This window comes from Hyperolius riggenbachi, chromosome 1 (assembly GCF_040937935.1).
Source record: "Hyperolius riggenbachi isolate aHypRig1 chromosome 1, aHypRig1.pri, whole genome shotgun sequence".
Lineage (NCBI taxonomy): Eukaryota > Metazoa > Chordata > Amphibia > Anura > Hyperoliidae > Hyperolius > Hyperolius riggenbachi.
The window spans coordinates 293,387,574-293,403,544 of record NC_090646.1 but is presented as its reverse complement, the minus strand read 5'-3'; the positions used below and the strand labels follow the sequence as shown (position 1 = coordinate 293,403,544).

At 47.5% G+C, this 15,971-nt stretch overlaps 1 protein-coding gene across 3 annotated transcripts in view; it reads left to right on the top strand.

Moving 5' to 3' along the window:
* Window positions 1-15,971, top strand: part of LOC137508077 (fibrillin-2-like) — a 710,315-nt gene that overhangs the window by 263,379 nt on the left and 430,965 nt on the right. The gene's annotated exons all lie outside the window — the stretch shown is intronic.

Here is a 15,971-nt window from a genome sequence, read left to right as displayed (position 1 = left end):
CTGCGGCGTCCTGGTCTCCCTGGCCTGCAGCGTCCTGGTCTCCATGGCGGCAGGGGGACGGCTGTGGACTCCTCCGTGCGACGTCCTGGATGACGCTTGCGGCGTCCTGGTCTCCATGGCGGCGGCTTCAGGCTGCTGTGAGCGATGGCAGGGGGGATGGCTGTGGACTCCCCTGAAGCGACGCTGGATTTCCCCGTGCTGGATGACGCTCGCTCTGGTAATCTGGAAGCTGCGGCGGCAGACCAAAGGAGCTCCGAGCTGCCTCTCCGTGCCTGCACCCGGCACGTGGACTTCGAACCGCTGCAGTTCAGGAGCGCTGATCTGCCCGAACAGCTGGTCCGCTGAGTGAGGCGGGGCGCACCCGACCAGCAGGGTAGCCGATGGCCTGGGAGTTCCATGGTGGTGTCAGCGCGGGTAATGTTGCTGATGGTCCGGGGGCAGTGGCGGCAGATCGGCAGAGCTCCATGCTGCTTCTCCCTGCTTGCGTGGGTCCCAGAGCAGCTGATCCGCTAGCCGACCGCCCCTGCGTGATCTGTGGCTGATAGAGAGCCGGACCAGCAGTGCTCATGTCCTCCGCCTCTTACCTCAGCGAGAGGTGAAACCAGAGGTTAGTGGAGGAGGGATAGCCCATTAAGAAAGTAAAAAAAGCCGAAGCCCTGTGGCCGAGGCGTCCGAGTCCGGCGCCATCTTGTTGTCAACAATATATATAACCACATAACCATATTTCACACATATACTTCATGCACATACACACACACACACTGATAAACACCCTGAATGCACAGATGCAGTATCTCATCTCCCAGTACTCACTGTTATGTTCCCTGCAGTCTTTAGGGGTGGTTCACACGCAATTTATCATTTTTGGCAGCTGATGAAAGTGTCATTTGAAAGGGATCTACAGCTGAACTATTCAAATGAATAAAAGCGTTTTTTAAACAACGGTGATAGCAGTTATTGTCAATCATGTAAATGTCGTGGTTGATCCTGCTGTCTCGTCTTAGCCGCTATGTGTAGCATCCAGCATTAGCTGCGTTCACGCTGGTCTGTATTCCCCTAAGGGCTCAAAGTGTGATATGACAAGGAAACCCCGGGAACCAATGCTGAATGGATTGGGATGCAACTTTTTATTTGAAATTGATCCCGATTTTTCTCCCTTACCCCCAGGGGAGGACTGGGACCTTTTGGCCTGGGGGGACAACACAAACTAGAGGCCCGTTTCACGGCATCCCCAGCCCAAAGCCATATCTTTCTTGTGTGCAAATCTTCAAATTGTGATGACTAACAGCCCCAGCCACACACACACACACACACACACTATGTACCTGATGCCTAACCCCATTTCTCCGCACAATCTACCTGTCTGTGTCTGATGCCTAACCTTAAAGGAGTTATCAGGCTTTTTTTTTTTTTTATGAAAATAAGTGCTACTTACCCAGGGCTCGTCCAGCCCCAAGCTCCCAGCATGTCCCTTGCCGCAGCTCTGCAGTCAGCTGTTCACTGCCGCTGCCTCCCAGCCCCCGGCGATGACGTCAGGCCAACTGCGCCTGTGCAAGCGGCGCTGTCAATCACCGCCACATGGACCAGAGCGTACTCTGCAGACGCAGAACTACTGCGCCTGCGCAGTACACTCCGGTCCAAGTGGCGGTGATTGACAGTGCTGCTTGCACAGGCGCAGTACAGGCCGACATCCAGGTCGGACTGGTGCTATCGCCAAGGACTGGGAGGCAGCGGCAGCGATTGGCTGACTGCAGAGCTGCGGCGAGGGACATGCTGGGAGCGTGGGGCTGGAGGAAGCCCCGGGTAAGTAGTATTTATTTCATTAAAAATGCCTGATAACTCCTTTAAACAACCCCCCCCCCCCCCCACACACACACACACACACACACACAAACCTACCTACCTGGTGATGCCTAACCCCACTCCTGCCCACCCACCATACAAACTACTTGTCTGACACCTACTCCCCCCCCCCCCCCTCCAACTACCTGTTTGACAGTGCCTAACTGGCTGCCTCCCCCCTCCCCTGCCGCCAATCACACCACAAGAAGAAAAAACATTTCCCCTCAGGCCAGGGTCAGAATGGGGATGATTATCACAAAAAAAAAACTCAGAGGGCACTGGCCTGGGCAGAGAATTGAATTTGACAGCAGTAGCAGGCAGGCAGCAAAGTGTGAGTAACTCAGTGACAAGAAGGGAGAAGAAGTACAGAAACAAAATTTATAAAAAACACCTTCTCCTCTGGCAACCTGGACCCGACCTCCTCTATCCTCCTGTCTCCTCAGTCCTACACCTCCTCCTCCTCCACAGCAGCAAGTAGCTATAGGTGGCATCTCCAACTCCCAGCCCCAAGAGTGTCCGACTCCTCCAGCCAGGACAGCCAGCCAGCCACTCGTAGCCGCAGCTCCAGGCCCCCAGCCCCCCCAGCACAGAAAGCTGAAGAGTGAGACAGCTCACTCCGACGACACCTCAGGCACAGCAGCACAGGGGAGGACTGTGTCCGACTCCTCCAGCCAGCCAGCCACTCGTAGCCACAGCTCCAGGCCCCCAGCCCCCCCAGCACAGAAAGCTGAAGAGTGAGACAGCTCACTCCGACGACACCTCAGGCACAGCAGCACAGGGGAGGACTGTGTCCGACTCCTCCAGCCAGCCACTCGTAGCCACAGCTCCAGGCCCCCAGCCCCCCCAGCACAGAAAGCTGAAGAGTGAGACAGCTCACTCCGACGACACCTCAGGCACAGCAGCACAGGGGAGGACTGTGTCCGACTCCTCCAGCCAGCCACTCGTAGCCACAGCTCCAGGCCCCCAGCCCCCCCAGCACAGAAAGCTGAAGAGTGAGACAGCTCACTCCGATGACACCACAGGCACAGCAGCACGTTGCGGGCGGCAATGGCTCCAGGGGGGGTGCGGAGTCAAGCAGTTTCAACCCACCTGGCCGGAGAGGACCTAAGCTATTTGTGTCCTTGTGCCGCTCACATCCACCGCAGGCGCAGCCACGCACAAGGGCACACCACGGCCGGCCGCCTCAGCCCCTTCTTTGATTGGATACTTCAACTTGCCGGGAAATATCGCGCGAGGTTGCGATCCCCACTGCGAACCTGTCACCTGTGGTATGTCTGCGGCCGCTGCGTATAGCAGCGGCCAGCCCTAATTACTTAAGATTCGGGCAGCCCGGGGGGCAATTGCCCCCCGTCCCCCTGGGCCAGTCCTCCCCTGCTTACCCCCTTTATTCCACTCTCTCACCACCCCCTTCCCCCTCCCTCCTCTTCTCCTTATCCTCCCTCCCCCTCCTTGCCCATGGTTTCTGCTGCATGCCACCTCCATGTCTGTTTTGGAGATGCTGTATTCGAAACTGATACCATATATGTTTTCTCGTATGTCCTCAGAAAAACTATAATATAACTAGTGGACCTAAGCCCGTTTAAAAACGGGCTAGGTATGTCCCTAATGTTCCTCCACGCACCCACGCGCACACCGCCGCGTGCTATGTACACATGCCCGCCCCTTCTGGCCTTGTCCTCTTCCGGTTCTCGGCAGTGTCTCTGCGTCCCTGCACATGCACAGTGCACAAAAAGCACTGACGGACGGACATAGGACGCAGCGAAACTTGCCTTTTATTAGGTAGGATTGTTTGTCAGGAGCCGAACAACTCCTGAAGAAGTGAAGCATTCTTCACGAAATGCGTTGAGCCAAGTGCTTGGCTTCGATATATTGAATTTTATAACAGGTATTATATTTGATGATTATATGAAGTGTAAATACCTCTAAATTGTTCAGATAATTATGTGTCTCTAATCAAAATTGGTTGGTATTTTTGCAGTCTACTTACACCTTATGGTCTATGTAATATGTGACAAGCCATCATTGGTTTGTAATTTAATGTTCCATTTTTTATATATATATATATATATATATATATATATATATATATATATATATATATATATATATATATATATATATATATATATATGTGTGTGTGTGTTGTCTACATGTTTTAAATGTTGAAATAAAAATTCTTTTATACGCTGAACAATGTGACTATCCACTTATTTGATATACACCTCCCCAGTGAACTCCCACAGACTCTTTGAATTTCTATCTGAATGCGTTTCTGCTTGGTAGCTGAAGAGGTTGAGCATCGGCTAAACAAACCGCCGCCTGCCATCCTGTTTGCTGCCCATGTTAACCAGTCCTTACAGCTCCATGCATTTCTCTCCTCCGCCATGCTGATTGTCCTGGGGAGAAGGGGCGAGTTGCAGGAAGTTCCACTTTCCTCTGATCGTAAATATAATTAAGAAACTGGAGAGACTTTTTGAAAAGATTTTCCAAAAACCTAAATGGTTATTGTCTTAGTTTCTGGTTTATATTAGGAATAATTATCTAGCACATAGAGTCAGTGATTCCCTACGTCATGCCTGAGAAATGCTTATTAATGAGTACTTGGATTGGCAGCTCTGTTTATTTATAGTGGGGTGTTTGCTTTAGCATTACAGTATTCATGGTCAGCAATCAGTGTGTATGTCGTTATAGTGTTGGTTTGGGATGTTTCGAAGCCTGATTGCTCTGATGTTCCAAGACAAAGACCCTGTTTATTCAACTTCCTACGTGGCCCATCATGTTCATTAAAGCTTGCAGGACATAATTGATTTTATGGGATGATAAGTAGGGCAAGTGCTCCCAAATAGATAAAAAGAAAATTTGACACAAAACTTTTTGTAACAGGCATTACAGATATTATGAGCTGAATTATGGCCAGTTTTGAGAGTAGTTTATGATATATAATCACCTTTTACGTGGAAATGCTTTTTACCGAATTCATGTTTTCACAAAATAAAATTGACTAGCAACAATAATAAGCACAGTCTAGTACACTAAAATTCAGCAATGCCACATCTTTTATGAAAAAGGTTTTTTGTATTTATTGTACTTATTAATATGGAGCAAAACCACAATCAGTATCAGTACCAGCAAGCTAAGAGTAATTTCACGGACAATATCATCTAGCACTGACAATCTTGTCCACACACAACCAAACATTTGCCACCATGTGCCATTTAATGATGCCCATGATGCCCGTGGGCAGCACAGTGGCGCAGTGGTTAGCTCTCTCGCCTTGCAGCACTGGGTCCCTGGTTCGAATCCCAGCCAGGGCACTATCTGCAAAGAGTTTGTATGTTCTCTCCTTGTCTATGTGGGTTTCCTCCGGGCACTCCGGTTTCCTCCCACATTTCAAAAACATACAGATAAGTTAATTGGCTCCCCCTAAAAAAAAATTGTCCCTAGACTACAGTACTTACACTACATAATATAGACATATGGCAATGATAGGGGTTAGATTGTGAGCTCCTTTGAGGGACAGTTAGTGACAAGATATATATATACACTGTACAGCGCTGCGTAATATGTTGGCGCTATATAAATACTAAATACTAATAATAATAATAATGCCCAGTTTGGCCACTAGTTCTGCAAAGTATAACCCTTTTCTAACTGACAGAGCTTAAACACATTGGGCCTGATCCGATTAAATTTTTTCTTCTTACCACAAGAGAATTTATGTGTGCTCAAACACCAAGTTTAACCCTAAGAAATCTGGCTTTGCAAATTTGGTCTAATTGGTTTATCATGAGGCATTGCTCATGCAAATATGCATTTGCTTTCGCAAGCCAAACTATGCAGGGTCAAAAACCAATACCGCAAAGCGGTTGTCCTGCGGGAATTAGTTCATGCTTCATTACCACTATTCAGGAGCGCCACGGGGAGGCTTCCCAATGCCCCCGAAAGCAAATGCATATTTGCATGAGCAATGCCTCATGATAAGCCAATTAGGTCAGATTTGAAAAGCCAAAAACATGCATAAATTCTCTTGTGGTAAGCATTTTCATAGTTGTATTCTTTGGAGGCAGGTGGTGGATGGCTGGCTCTAGGTGGTGTGAGCCCTGGGGTGAGCTGTCTGCTCCTGTCCTCCCCCCCCCCCCCTCTGGAGTGTTGTGTGTAAGCCAGCCCTGAGCTCCAGAGCTCCAAAGCTTGGGGTGACCCATGCTTCACTCCTTTCCCATGTGGTGCCCCCAAGTTAATGCACATGTAGCAGAACGCAATGGACGTTAAGGTAAGTGCCTGTTTTTAATTTTGGGAGGTGGGTGTGGATGCCCCCTCCCCGGCGCTGGCCACACTTGGGGGGGGGGTCGTCTGCGCCATCCAGCCTCCCCCTCCGGGGTGCTGCTGTGGTTCCCAAGCAGTGAGAGAGCATGGGGCCCTGGGCCCCCCCGGTTGTATGGGTGCATTGGGAAGCCTCCCTGTGGCGCTCCTGGATAGTGCTAATGTAGCATGAGCTAATTTCCGCAGGGCAACCGCTTTGCAGTATTGGTTTTTGACCCTGTATAGTTTGGCATGCGAAAGCAAATGGATATTTGCATAAGCAATGCCTCAAGATAAGCCAATTAAGCCAGAATTGCAAAGCCAGATTTGTTAGGGTTAAACTCGGTGTTTGAGCATGCATAAATTCTCTTGTGGTAAGTAAGTTTTTTCTTCGTAGGGCTCATTTCCATTAGTGCAGTGCAGAAGCCGGGCATCAGGAGCTCTGCTGTAACAGTCTCTGGAGATGCAGCTGCGGGCAGTCAGGATACCCCCGCAGCTGCTTCGGTTTCTCTGTCGGGCATTTCTCCTGTTCCTCCGGCGTCTAGCACGCCGAGGAGGGGACTGTCAGTGGCTCACAGGGTGGCTTTGTCACGCGCGCGCACAGACAGGACCTTTATGTGGGGAGGAGGCGCGTCAGCTGACCTGCCGGTTGGCTGACGTCAGAGGAGACTCTCTGCGTTTCCGATTGGCTGATGGGTGTGGGCATGGCCGAGGGGTCTCCTCCGCTTCTTAAAGAGACTCTGAAGCGAGAATAAATCTCGCTTCAGAGCTCATAAATAGCAGGGGCACGTGTGCCCCTGCTAAAACGCCGCTATCCCGCGGCTAAACGGGGGTCCCTTCACCCCCAACCCACCCCCCGCAAAAGTGTGTCGTGAAAAGGTCGCTGGCTGTCTCTTTCTGGAGGCAGGGCTAACGGCTGCAGCCCTGCCTCCAGTCGCGTCTGTCAGCGGCGCATCGCCGCCTCTCCCCCGCCCCTCTCAGTGAAGGAAGACTGAGAGGGGCGGGGGAGAGGCGGACAGACGCGTGTGGGGCAGGGCTGCGGCGGTTAGCCCTGCCCCAACCAGGAAGCGCTCCCCGGGTGTATCGAGGGGGATTTGGGGGTGAAGGGACCCCCGTTAAGCCGCGCTATAGCGGCGTTTTAGCAGGGGCACACATGCCCCTGCTATTTATGAGGTCTGAAGCGAGATTTATTCTCGCTTCAGACTCTCTTTAAGCCGCTTGGAGTCACTTGCAAACTGTCTGATGTTGCGAATGCTTCGTGTTAGCACTTAGACCTTAGATAGATCCTGTGTGATTTGATCCGGGAGGAAACCGGGGATTTCACACAAGACTAGGATTTATTATTATCATTGTTGTTATATTGCTTGATATCCTGTGTTTGACGCTGGCTCTCTTCTGACTTCGCTTTACGATTCTGTACTTTAGCCCATCTGAGTCCTGCCTGAAAACCTCTATCCTCTTGCCTGCCGATTTTGTACTGTATCTTCCTGTCTGTTGCCGATCCGATCTGTCTGACCACTCCACTCACCAGTGAGCCCTTGTCACTGGTGAGGTTCATTACTGATAGTACCCACCAGCTCCTCTAGTGATGTTCTGCCAAACTGATCAGTATTACAGTTGCACCAAGCACTAAACACTTTTGCAATTACCTTGTTAGCTATACTTGCATTATTGGTGATTCTGCAGATCACCATATAATCAGGTATAGTGCCTGGCTTATTGGTGATACTGCAGATCACACAATAACCAGACTCCTGTTTTGCTACACCAATCGTTACAGAACAGCAGACCAAAAATGTCTATGGAGACACTATGCACTCAGGTCAAACTGTTGACCACGGCCGTTAACGACCATATCAATACGGTCAACACACAACAGACACAAATTAACCTATTGTCTGAGGTAGTGACCCGATCAAAAGACCAATGCATTAGTGTCATCCCCTGTAGTCAGTGAGCCCAGGATTCCTCACCCTAAAAGATTTTCAGGGCACCGGTCTGATTTCTGGAACTTTAAGCATCGTTGCCTATCATATTTTGAGTTACGCCCGGTATCTTCGGGCTCTGAGAGTCAGCGAGTTACTTTTATAAAAAAGTTATTATCTGGTGATTTGCAGACGTGGGCTTACAGTCTTCCCACTGGTCATGAGCCATTAACTTCTGTTCAATTTTTTAAAGCTATGGCAATTATATATGATGATCCCGATTTAGCTATGACTTCAGAGAGGAATCTCAAGACTCTCCGAGAAGGGCATAATACTGTTGAAACATACGCTACTGAGTTTAGAAGATGGGCGGTGTCAGCCAGATGGGGGCAGTATGCTTTGTTAGACTGTTTTTTATCGGGATTATCTGATGCTGTTGCTGATCTGATGTTAAGCCACCCAGAACCTAAGACAGTGGATGAGGCGATCTCTTTAGCTGTCAAGATTGATCGTCGAGTTCATTATCAAAGGCAGACTCGAAGTAGACCGCCAGGAAAACCTTCTCCTATCCCCTTCTCTGCTCCTGCCCCTTCTTCTTCTCCTCCTCAGGATGAACCGATGCAAATCGGACAATCTAATCTCTCTGAGGTTGAGAAAAACAGGAGACGTACTGAGAGACTCTGCCTGTTCTGTGCAGAGAAGGGTCATATGGTACAAAATTGTCCCAGGAAGGCGGAAAACTCTATCGCCTAGGTGTAGCTGGAGGTACTACCCTAGGCGATTCTGTCTTACATCTAAAAAGTAGTCGCTTACTTGTCCCGTGTTCTATCACCTGGGAAGATCAAGTCCGGTCTACCCAGACCTTTATAGACTCAGGTTCTGCAGCTAATTTTATGGATTATGATTTTGCCGTTAAGTTTGGTTTTCCTCTTCTTTCCTTGGGACGTCAGATTGTGGTTACAGCAGTGGATGATTCACCACTGCAGGGCAAACAACCTCTCTCTCACACTCCTGTATTATTGTGTCAGATAGGGGCTTTGCACAAAGAACAAATACAATTTTTTGTACTTAGGATGGCTACCTCCACTGTGATCCTTGGTATGCCGTGGCTTCAAAAACATTCCCCTCAGATCGACTGGAGTTCTGACAATTGTTGAGCTGGTCCTCTTTTTGCCATCATCATTGTATGGAGAAAGTCACAATATGTGCTACCAAGGTTCAAGTGGAGGGGTTGCCTATTCAGTATTCAGACTTTGCTGATGTTTTCTGTCCCAAGGCGGCAGACAAACTTCCTCCTCATCAAAGTTGTGACTGAGTTGAGATCAGGTTGTATGCCCCCTAGAGGCCATTTATATAACATTTCTGGGCCTGAGAAACTTGCCATGCAGGAATATATTAAAGAAAACCTGGCCAAAGGTTTCATCCATCCATCTAGGTCCCCGGCCGGGGCAGATTTCTTTTTTGTACAGAAAAAGGACGGTGGCCTTCGGCCATGTATCGATTACAGACAGTTGATCAAAATTACTGTGAAAAATCGTTATCCTCTCCCTCTGATTGATGACTTGTTCTCTCAGATTACTGATGCGGGTGTCTTCACTAAACTCGATCTCAAAGGGGCATACAACCTGATTTGCATAAGAGAGGGTGACGAGTGGAAGACGGCGTACAACACACCCGATGGGCACTACGAGTACCTTGTGATGCCCTTCAGGTTGTGCAACGCACCCGCCGTCTTCCAAGAGTTGATTAATGAAGTCTTTAGAAGTCTTTAGAGAGGTTCTGGGGCAGTTCGTCCTTGTGTATTTAGATGACATACTCATTTTTTCATCTAATATTTCTGAACACAGGGAGCACGTGAAGTATGTGTTAAGGAAGCTACGACAAAATTCCTTGTATGCTAAACTCGAGAAGTGTCTTTTTGAAGTTTCTGAAGTTCCCTTCCTGGGGTACATAATTTCCACCGCAGGACTCTCTATGGACCCCAAGAAGGTTTCTGCTGTCCTGGAGTGGCCACAACCTTTGGGGTTGAAGGCACTCCAGCGATTCTTTGGCTTTGCCAACTATTACAGAAAGTTTATCAAAGGTTTTTCTTCTGTGGTGTCACCCCTCACTGAGCTTACCAAAAGGGGGCAGATACCTACAATTGGTCAGCAGAAGCACAGTCTGCATTTTCATCACTTAAAAAATTGTTCTGCTCTGCCCCCATTTTGAGACGTGGACATTACTCTCCCTTTCATTGTAGAGGTGGATGCTTCAGAGATCGGGGTTGGGGCTGTATTGTCTCAGCACTCCGGTCTGCAGGGCAGGTTGCACCAGTGCGCATTTTTCTCTAGGAAGTTTTCCCCCACCGAGAGAAATTATGATATTGGGAATCGAGAACTGTTGGCCATCAAACTTGTGTTTGAGGAATGGCGACATTGGCTCGAGGGGGCTGAACATACTATAACAGTCTATACCGATCACAAAAACTTAGAGTATATTGAAGGGGCCAAATGTCTCAGTCCTAGACAAGCCCGTTGGTCTCTGTTTTTTTACGAGGTTCAGATTCATTATTACCTACAAACCTGGTAGTAAGAACGTCAAGGCAGACGCATTATCCAGATGTTTTAAACCTGAGACAATACAGCCCCCGACCCCTGAAAGCATCCTTCCAGAGAAAGTGATTCTTGCTGCTACTGCAACTTGGGAGGATTGGGCTTCTACTTATCCTTATCAGGATATCAGTCCTTATCAGCAGGAGGTTCCTGAAGGGAAACCGGATGGGGTTCTCTTTGTACCGCTACAGTTTCGATCAAAAATTCTTCATGTCTTCCATTCTCATAAGAATGCAGGGCATCCAGGGGTTGCCAGAACGCAGGAGCTGCTGGACAGATGTGTTTGGTGGCCATCCTTTGTGTCTGATTGTAAGGAGTTCATCAGAGATTGTTCTGTGTGTGCCAGGAGTAAACCGTCCAGGCGTGTTCCTGTAGGCACCCTACAGTCACTACCCGTACCTGAACAACCATGGACCCATCTGTCCATCGATTTTGTGGGTGAGCTGCCCAGATCTGAGGGGAAAACAGTCATTTGGGTGGTAGTCGATAGGTTCAGCAAGATGGCCCATTTTATTTCTTTGGACGGACTCCCCTCTGCTCAAGAACTGGCAGAACTCTTCATTCACCACATTTTTCGGTTGCATGGTATCCCAGAGAATGTGGTGTCAGATAGGGGAGTTCAGTTCGTATCCAAGTTCTGGAGGGCTTTCTGTCATCATCTGGGTATGAACCTGTCATTTTCCTCCGTCTACCACCCACAGACTAATGGGCAAACTGAAAGGGTTAACCAGTCCCTTGAGCAGTTCCTGAGGTGCTATGTGGCAGATGCCCAGTTGGATTGGGTGAAATTTTTGCTGTTTGCAACTAATAACTTAAAAAGTACCTTTTCAGGTTTCTCCCCGTTCCAGGTAGGAACGGGGAGATCACCCAAATTCTCTCCACTGCCAGTAGTGTCGTCTTCTTTCCCTGCCCTGGAAGTGTGGCAGGGAGCTTTGAAGGAGATTTGGGTTATGGTCAAAAGAAACCTAGAAAAGGCCTTTCAGACCCAGAAAAAACAGGCAGATAAGAGACGGTCTGTGGAATGGGAATTTGCACCAGGTGACATGGTGTGGGTTTCTACCCGGCATTTAGCTTTGAAGCAGCCCTCTGTGAAATTGGGTCCCAGATTTATAGGTCCATACCCGGTGTCCAAAAAGATTAATAGTGTCACATACAGTGATGTGAAAAACTATTTGCCCCCTTCCTGATTTCTTATTCTTTTGCATGTTTGTCACACTTAAATGTTTCTGCTCATCAAAAAACGTTAACTATTAGTTATTATTATAAGATAACATAATTGAACACAAAATGCAGTTTTAAATGATGGTTTTTATTATTTAGTGAGGAAAAAAACCTCCAAATCTACATGGCCCTGTGTGAAAAAGTGATTGCCCCCCCTTGTTAAAAAAATAACTTAACTGTGGTTTATGACACCTGAGTTCAATTTCTGTAGTCACCCCCAGGCCTGATTACTGCCACACCTGTTTCAATCAAGAAATCACTTAAATAGGAGCTATCTGACACAGAGAAGTAGACCAAAAGCACCTCAAAAGCTAGACATCATGCCAAGATCCAAAGAAATGCAGGAACAAATGAGAACAAAAGTAATTTAAATCTATCAGTCTGGTAAAGGTTATAAAGCCATTTCTAAAGCTTTGGGACTCCAGCGAACCACAGTGAGAGCCATTATCCACAAATGGCAAAAACATGGAACAGTGATGAACCTTCCCAGGAGTGGCCGGCTGACCAAAATTACCCCAAGAGCGCAGAGAAAACTCATCCGAGAGGCCACAAAAGACCCCAGGACAACATCTAAAGAACTGCAGGCCTCACTTGCCTCAATTAAGGTCAGTGTTCATGACTCCACCATAAGAAAGAGACTTTGCAAAAATGGCCTGCATGGCAGATATCCAAGGCGCAAACCACTTTTAAGCAAAAAGAACATTAAGGCTCGTCTCAATTTTGCTAAATAACATCTCAATGATTGCCAAGACTTTTGGGAAAATACCTTGTGGACCGACGAGACAAAAAAGTTGAACTTTTTGGAAGGTGCGTGTCCCGTTACATCTGGCGTAGAAGTAACACAGCATTTCAGCAAAAGAACATCATACCAACAGTAAAATATGGTGGTGGTAGTGTGATGGTCTGGGGTTGTTTTGCTGCTTCAGGACCTGGAAGGCTTGCTGTGATAGATGGAACCATGAATTCTACTGTGTACCAAAAAATCCTGAAGGAGAATGTCCGGCCATCTGTTTGTCAACTCAAGCTGAAGCGATCTTGGGTGCTGCAGCAGGACAATGACCCAAAACATACCAGCAAATCCACCTCTGAATGGCTGAAGAAAAACAAAATGAAGACTTTGGAGTGGCCTAGCCGGGTGCGGAACTCCATACAGTACCTTGTTCACTGGAAGGGGTATGGGCCTGAGGAGAGATCTTGGGTACCAGGGCATCGCATGCATGCGGAGGAACTTAAGGAAAAGTTTCATGAAGTACATCCTGAGAAACCAGGTAGACCGTGTCCGGAGTCCACGCCTCAATTGGGGGGGGGGGGAACTGTAACAGTCTCTGGAGATGCAGCTGTGGCAGTCAGGATACCCCCCCAGCTTCTTCGGTTTCTCTGTCGGGCGTTTCTCCTGTTCCTCCGGCGTCTAGCACGCCGAGGAGGGGACTGTCAGTGGCTCACAGGGTGGCTTTGTCACGCACGCGCACAGACAGGACCTTTATGCGGGGAGGAGGCGCGTCAGCTGACCTGCCGGTCGGCTGACGTCAGAGGAGACTCTCAGTGTTTCCGATTGGCTGATGGGTGTGGGCGTGGCCGATGGGTCTCCTCCGCTTCTTAAGCCGCTTGGAGTCACTTGCAAACTGTCTGCTGTTGCAAATGCTTCATGTTAGCACTCAGACGTTAGATAGATCCGGGGTGCTTTGATCCGGGAGGAAACCGGGGATTTCACACAAGACTAGGATTTATTATTATCATTGTTGTTATATTGCTTGATATCCTGTCTTTGACTCTGGCTCTCTTCTGACTTCGCTTTCGCTTGACGATTCTGTACTTTAGCCCATCTGATCCTGTTGCTGACTCTGCCTGAAATATCTCTATCCTCTTGCCTGCCGATTTTGTACTGTATATTCCTGTCTGTTGCCGATCCGATCTGTCTGGCCACTCCACTCACCAGTGAGCCCTTGTCACTGGTGAGGTTCATTACTGATAGTACCCACCAGCTCCTCTGGAGAGGTTCTGCCAAACTGATCAGTACTACAGTTGCACCAAGCACTAAACACTTTTGCAATTACCTTGTTAGCTATACTTGCATTATTGTTGATTCTGAAGATCACCATATAATCAGGTATAGTGCCTGGCTTATTGGTGATACTGCAGATCACACAATAACCAGACTCCTGTTTTGCTACACCAATCGTTACATCTGCGCTGCACATGACTCCCCCTGGAGCGGCGTTTGCGATGCCATTTATTATAATGAATGGGATCGCGGGTTCAGTTGCCCCAAAATGCAGGCAACCATGCACTGCGATTCAGTGGTGAGTCACAGCGCATGTATGGAAACATTAGACAGTCTGATGTCCCTGCGATCGTGTTTCCATAAGTGCGGCTGAAAGTGCGCATATGGAAACGAACCCTACGAGCCCTCTCCATCTTTTGTTTGAAATACGTCTCAGATCTGCAATTGAAAAAGTACTAGAAACTAGGTGATAAAGTATTGCTAAAATTATCCTTAGTATGTTCTTGCTTGCTGGTGGCTTAAAAGAAACGTAATTGATAAGATGTGAAATTATCACCTAGGTGAAAACATGGAAAAAACGTGAAGTGCATCTGACCCATAATATTGCTGCAGTAGCATGTAGAGTCAGGTTTGTTACTGTATATACGCACATTAAGGGCTTGGTGAATCACATACAGTCAATGAAAACTATGCTTCACTGCCAATATTAACACATGATATGGTATGCTGTAACGCCCTTCATGCGCATCATCAGGATGTCGGAGTCCCTTGGAACGCATTGCATCGGATGTACTCTGAACTTCACATAGATTGATAGTTGCAGTGAGATACTATACATAAGAGCTGGAATCCAATGGTGGCACTTTTGGGGAAATCAGGAATTGCTCCAAGAAGTCCTGTGATTTTAAATGTGCGATTTTAAAAGCAATCCTGATTTAGCTCTGCGGTTATTAATGTGATTACTCCTAAACGATTACAATGCTGCAAGTAGAACCACCTCTGTACGGTTCCACTGTTGCAGTGATAGATCACCAAGCACTTCTAGTGGGCCCCAGGTCTTAAATTGCCTCTGTAACATCACAGCACCCCACCATGAACGTAGAATAAAATGGCCATTGTTAGAAAATACAGTAAATACCTGACAGTGCAGAATACCTTTTGGATGGTCTTGCATTTTTGCCATAGACACCATAAATGCTACAGATACTATTTTTGGATGGTGAACTAAAGAATAAAATGACAAGTAGGAAATAGACTCCCCTTCATGTGATTGGTCTATTTTCAGTTTACAGAAATATGCAGCAAGTCGTGCATTTCAAAAAACAATGCACATTGATAAGGCAGAGATGTGCATTTTTTATGCGGCCCATAGACTTTCATTGGGCACTATTCACAAAACTTCTCAGAAATGACTTATTTGTCACCTAATTAATAAAAATAACCTTTCAGCACATTTAGAAGAAGAAAAAATCACTCAGAGTTGCTTTTGATTAACTTAATTTCAATATTACTTTTCTTACCTTAATTATATTATATTTTTGCTCTTTGGGAGCTTAAAAATGTAACATAGGTAAGGTAAAAAAGCTTTGTGAATCATCCCTATTATGCACAAAAAACGCATATGTTTTCTGCAATTCCGCTGATTCTGCTATGTGTGCTACTACCCTCTCACATCTCAATTTTACAGCGACTTGTTAATTACTGTGCTGCTGAAGTGCCCAATCCACTCTGCATATCCTCACCTGCCAGTGTTTGCTGAGGTGTTAAGGCAGACACAGAACATTTATATTGCACTTTTCTCCTTTCAGACACAAAGTGCCAGAGCTGAAGCCACTAGGGTGCGCTCAGTAGGCAGTAGCAGTGTTACAGAGTCTTGCCCAAGGTCTCCTACTGAATAGGTGCTGGCTTACTGACAGGAAGAGCTGAGATTCAAACCCTGGTCCGTGTCAGAAGCAGAGCCCTTAACCAGTACACTATTCAGCCACTATCCAGGACACTATCCAGGACAACTGTCATGATTGATGAGCAGAAAACTATTCTAATGTACAATTGTACACTGACCCTGGAGAGAAAAATAATGAAAACAAT